The sequence below is a fragment of the Triticum dicoccoides genome, chromosome 7A (genome assembly GCF_002162155.2).
Source record: "Triticum dicoccoides isolate Atlit2015 ecotype Zavitan chromosome 7A, WEW_v2.0, whole genome shotgun sequence".
NCBI lineage: Eukaryota > Viridiplantae > Streptophyta > Magnoliopsida > Poales > Poaceae > Triticum > Triticum dicoccoides.
In genome coordinates this window covers 30,723,101-30,729,715 of record NC_041392.1, presented here as the reverse complement: position 1 = coordinate 30,729,715, position 6,615 = coordinate 30,723,101, and positions in this window count along the sequence as shown.

Genomic DNA, 6,615 nt, shown 5'->3' with positions numbered 1-6,615 from the left:
TAACGTGGTTCACCTGTCCCCTGTTGAAAGGGTTCGGCTTCTTCCCAGAGCTTCCATTGCCATTTGCATTCTGGGATTCAGGACATTCATTGGCATAATGTCCGGTCTTCTGGCACTTAAAACAAGTGACTTGGCTCAGGTCTTTCTTGGCTGGGGTTGATGGGTGGGTGCGGTTCTGACTGTTGCTTCCTCCATTCCCATTACCATTCTTGGGGCCATTGTGATTGTGTGAGCTCGCTCCTCCATGGGTATGCTGAAAATGTCCTCCCAGCCTAGGGGTAAATCGTGGCTTCTGCTGAGCTCCTGAATTGTACTTTCCTTGTGCATACTTCCTCTTGCGATTCTCAATTTCCTTCTGCTTCCCTTCAATCATGAGAGCACGATCTACCAACTCCTGGTAGCTGTTGAAGGTTGCTACCATCAACTGCATGCTCAACTCATCATTCAGTCCTTCCAGAAACTTCTCCTGCTTTGTTGCATCCGTAGCAACGTCATCTGGGGCATAACATGCTAATTTACTAAAGTCCTCCACATACTGGCCAACCGTCCGTCCTCCTTAGCGCAAGTTGCAAAACTCTCGCTTCTTCATGGCCATAGCTCCTGCTGAAACATGGGCAGTATGGAAAGCCTGCTGAAACTGGTCCCACGTGACAGTGTCGACAGGGAAAGTGGCTGTGAAATTCTCCCACCATGATGCTGCGGGTCCTTCCAGCTGATGGGCGGCAAACTTCACCTTCTTCACATCCATGCATCCTGCTGTGGTCAACTCTCTAGCTGTCTTGCGGAGCCAATCATCTGCTACTATCGGCTCGGTGCTACTGGAAAACACCGGCGGATTCAGCCTAAGAAAACGGGCTAAGTGATCAATAGGTGGTGGTGGTGGTGGGTTGTTGTTGTTGTTGTTGTTCCCCTGGTTCTGATTCTGGACTAGCAACTGCATCAATGTGTTCTGCTGCTGGATCAACTGAGTGAGCTCCGGTGGAAAGGTAAATCCGGGGTCACGTCTCGGAGGCATCTGAGGGTTTAGAAAAGATGAGATTTAAGAATAGAGGGGGCCTAAAGAGAAAACACTACCCATATGCACATGAGGCAAAAGCAAACAATTCACTTCATTCAATCAATCAAACAAGGGCATACAATCGATCTAACTATCGCAAAGGTGCTCGGACTACTATATTTACATGGTGGACTACTACTACTCTTGGGGTGGTCTACTAGAAATATTCTTCGGTTGTAGACTCCATGATATCTGCTCCAGCTTCATCAACATAGTCATCATCGCTATCATCTGGATCCGAGTCGGTGTCATCGATGATGATGTAGTCTTCCGGGCGAATCTCCTTGGGTTCTTCGTCTTCTTGTACCGGTGTAGGGTCTCCCATGAATATTCCAATCTTCTTGATCAGATCGTCATTCTTTTCCACTAATACTTCAATTTCTTCCTCAAAATCTTCACATGTAGCCTTGAGTTCTTCCTCTAGTTCCTTGATTCTTGTCTTTGCCTTCTTCAGGTCTACCATGTCAGCGCACATCTGGTTCTCCTAACATCGAATGTGCTGGTTTAACTCCTGGATAAAAGCTGCAATTGATCTATCCTTTCTGGTGCTGATCATCTCTCAGTGCTCATCTCGGCGCCCACAAATCTGGTAAATAGTATCCTTGAGATCATTGCGGTAGACTTCTCCATTGCGTCCCATGGCGATGTGAGCTGCCATGCTCTTTCCTAGATTCCAAGTTGGTGCATCGAAAGAAAACTCTATGGGCTCAGTGACTGGCATTAACGTCCTTCCTGGAACTTGAACTTGAATCATCCAGTGCTCTTCTTCAGGTAGAGTGGTGTTGTAGGTTCCGGTGAAGCTTGGTACTCCTATGTTCAGGTATCTAGTGACTTCCTTCAAGTGACGTCCAAAGGGTGTATCTTCATCCGGTTGAGTGAACTTGTTCCTTGCATCCGCCATCCTAAAAGAGTAGAAAAGATGAGAGGTCAGAAGAGAAGAGAGTGAGTAGTGATCTAGGTCTTTAGCTTAGTGGTCGTGTCCTATAGTCAGCGTGTGCTCTAATACCATCTTGTAGCGACCAGACCTCAAACGGTCCAATCTTTGTGCTCCGGTGTCATCCCTGGATCAGTAATGCTGACACCACACAGTACTTGAAGGATTTATAGCAGAGTAGCAATCACACACTTATTACATTGAGTGTCTCAAAAGAGAACTTATTACAATAAATATGGCTCAAGGCCATCTAATAACGATAACAGCGGAAGGCTTGGAAGATAAGTGAGTCCATCAACTCCAACGGCATCACAGAGTATAGAACCACGACCTAAAACTCCTTAATCATCGTCTGGAAAGTCTGCAACATTAACGTTGCAGCCCGAAAACGGGTCAACACATGGAATATGCTGGCAATGTAACACATAGAGAGTAATGGAATGAAACGGCTATTCTATATGCATATTTGGCTGGTGGAAAGCTCTATGTTTACAGTTTTGCGTAAAACCAATTTTTTCCTACTGCAAAGGAATAAATTTGTTTAACTATCATGGTGGTTGTTAAACATTGAGAATGGTTGACAGCATTCTCAATCCCAATTAAGCATCATCTTTAAACAGACCCATCAAAATTAATTTTATAGTAACATGTTGAGATTCACATGATAATCCAGGTACTGGATACTCAAGATGTCCATAACCGGGGACACGGCTAACCATGATTAGTTTATACACTCTGCAGAGGTTTGTGCACTTTTCCCCACAAGACTCGATCTCCTCCGTTGGTTTTCTTGCACTGCATGGTGTTTGAGAAACGGATGACCGAGACATAGTCTTTCAGAAGCACTAGCACCTTACGAACGGGTAGACCATACCAACCTACATCCCCTACATCTATTAGTCTACCACTGTAAGTGTTCGCACGACTTAGTCAACTATGCTAGAGCCCATAATAGCTTGTATCTGCACACGGAAGTTTCTAGTATGAATAATCTCATGATCCCTTTGAGCCTGGGTGGCGGTCCAAAAGAAAACATGCAATCGCTGGAATAACCAGGTGCCTCAATCCACCCAGATGTGTGTTTAGGTTGCCACCTTAAATAAACCATTAATTAACAAAGCTCACATCTGTCATGGATACACTCAAACCCAATCCACGTCTACGAGCATAGCATGACAATATAAGCAATGTAATAGTACCTCCCAAAGGTTTGATAATAAACAGGTAATAGGTTCTATCTCAACTACTCCCCAAACCCACAATTTAATTAGATCCTAATCATGCAATGTGTGAGGATTGATCTAATGCAATTAAACTGGGTAGTAGGAGGTATGATCAAAGTGTTACTTGCCTTGCTGATGATCCAGGAAACCTAGCGATTCGATGTAACAAGCGGCGCACTCCGGGTACTCTATCATAAACAAACAAACACACAATAAGTACTCAACTAATGCACAGGTAAAACTCAAATAAGAGATCTAACCAGAAAGTTCAACTTAAGAACTCCCGTTGGCAAAAAGAATCAAATCGAACGAAGCAACGAAAGACAAACAGCAAAAGAAACAGGCTTCATTTAGTATTCTGGATCTAAGACAATTTTTTATAGATGCAAAAACTTGTTTAAGTTGGTTAATCGGAAAGAGGTTTTTGAGACGAAACTCCAGGCGCTTGAATCGCCTGATTCCGATAAATGAGCGAAAAGTTATACTGAAACGAAAATCGGATCAGAAATCGCGATCAGAAATAATCGCGGAAAATCCGAGAAAAAGAAAAACGACGAACAAATTAACGAATGAACGTTCGTTATCTGGATCTAACCGACAAACACATTCGTTAAAACGAACGAACGAGCGAACGCTCGCTAAATAACTAAACCGCAAAAAAAAACCATTCTAATAAATAGAAAAACGGATATAAAAAAACCGGGCAGTTTTCTAAGGAAAACCGCCGGCGATGGCGGCTACCTCAGGCAGCGGGCCGAGGGGCGGCGGCGGGGCGGGGCGAGGCGGCGACGAGGCGGCAGCGGGCGGCGGCGCGGGTGGATCGGGCGGCGGCGGCGCGGATCGGATGCGGCTAGGTTTGGCTCGGGCTGGGCTGGCTCAGGCCCCGGGACGGCGGCTTATAAAGCCCCGGCCAGGCGGAGTCCTGGCCGGTTATGGCCCAGGGTCGGTTCGGACCTCTTTGTTTTAAAATAATTCCGCACAGAAAAACTAACGAAAGAAATACTAAACGGACTCCAAAAATCCCGATATAAATTTTCCCCGGCTTCTAAAATCAAGCCGCACAGGATGAACATTTATTTGGGGCCTAAATGCAATTTTGAAAAACACACATTTTTCCTAAATTCAAATAAAATAGCAAATAAACCCAATAAAATCTTATTTGATTTTTTATTAAATCCTCAATATTTTGTTATTTTGGGAAAGTCATTTTATTCCATCTCTCATAATTTTTATAATAGAAATAATTGAAGATAAAATAAATAAAATCATTTGATCCTATTTTCAAAATTTGAGACAACTCAAATATGAAAATAACGAAATCCCCAACTCTCTCTGAGGGTCCTTGAGTTGCGTGAAATTTCTAGGATCAACCAAAATGCAATAAATATGATATGCAATGATGATCTAGGGTATAACATTCCAAATTGAAAATTTGGGATGTTACACAAGCCGAGAAAACGAAAAGATAAGGAAGCGAATGCATCGTACGATGAGCCAAAGCGGCACATAGTTCTTTCTGGGGAGTGAAACATCATGGGAGTGGATGACAAGACAGACATGTCAGGAGATTATGAAAAGTTTGATGAAATTGCTCCATTCGCAGTGAATATTGACCCGAGCATCCAGTTAAATGATGAAGATTTTCTATGGCTATGGCACAAAGGGACACACGCACTACTAGGAAAAGGCCTACTAATGGCGCACCTAATTTGGCCATTAATGGCGCATTAGTGGTGCGCTATTAGTATATTTTACTAATGGCGCACCACTGGTGCGCCATTAGTATATGGTATACTAATGGCGCACCTCAGATGCGCCATTAGTATATACAACAGTGCGCCATTAGTATGCCTCCCAGGGGGCCATGTATACCCAGGTGCTTTGGCATACTAATGGCGCACAACAACAAGATGCGCCATTAGTAACTTCGGCATACTAATGGCGCACTGTTTAATGATGCGCCATTAGTATCCTTTGGCATACTAATGGCGCACTGTGATGTGATGCGCCATTAGTATGAATATTAGGTTTTTTTATTTTTTAATTTTCTGTTTTTTGCACAGGTTACAAAATGTATAATTGGACAAAATATAGACATCACACATCAACAACAGATTCATCGAATACAATAGAAGATTAGTCTCTGAATACAATTCATCATATTAGTCGCCGAATACAATTCATCATATTAGTCTCCGAATTGAAAAGACCGAAGAAAGATAGAACATTATATTACAAGTCTCGAGACCGCGAGTAGCGAGTTTGTCTTCACATTACAAGTCGATATCGATCATCTAAACTACCATCACATAGAAGAGAGCTGCGGTCATCACGATGAGCATCATCACGATGAAACTCGTCTTCATCCGGTTCCTCCAGCGCTCCCTCCCCTCTCCCGCTAGATAGCGGGCATATCTAGATTCGGCCTCGGCCCTAGTGGTGTACCCTTTGTAACTGTTACCGCTGAATCGGTGAACCTGTCTCCGACACTCCTCCCAGTCGTCGTAGATTCCGGGAACCTTACCCTTGTACACGACATACGACGGCATCGCTATGCAGTAGCCAAACGAAACGTTAGTACCAATTCACAGACAATACATAAGCAATATATAAGTATGCAACAGAACGATCGGAAGATAAAATCAAGACATTAATAGCATCGATTACATCTAAGTTGAACGACTCTCGAAACCAAAGAGACATACTACAAGTTCATTAAAGTTTAATTACAACATGAGCCAATCGATGTTTCAGAACTAGACACAGCATCACTGCTTTCGACTCGACTCAAGGGACCGGAGCGTGGATGAAGCCGCCGTCTATCGTGGGAGTCATGAAATAACGGTCGTTGTCAGCCTGCATTTGTAGCATTGTGTCGATGTCACTGTTGGACGGTTGATTTCTGAGGTAGAACTGCCCCGAGGTACGAAGGACATCTTGATGGATGATTTCCGCAAACTCCGACTGGATGCGAAAGAATTCTTGTCTGATGTCCGCGTCCTGGATTGCCGACACGCTCGCGGCCCAATCTTTGAGTTTACTCGGTAGCAGAAGTTGATGATGGTCCCGTACGATCGCCCGCATGTGATGGATGGCGTAGTAGGCACCCTTCTGACCGCCAGGCGGCTGCTTGACGCAGCAGAACGTCGTATTGTGGGAGAACACGTGCTTGCCGTACTTATGAATAGGCCTGGTGAAGGTGCCTCCAGATTTGACGTAGCCGGGGAGAACATCATCAAGAACCTTCTTGACATTTGTGTAGTTTACGTTTGACTGACGGTCCGGGTCGAAATACGTGGCCATGGAATATTTGGGGCTTAGGAGGATGAGCGTGCAATGTGTGTCACTGCAGAAAACACGGAATGTTAAAAGAAAAACGATCAAAATCTAAGAATTCATAT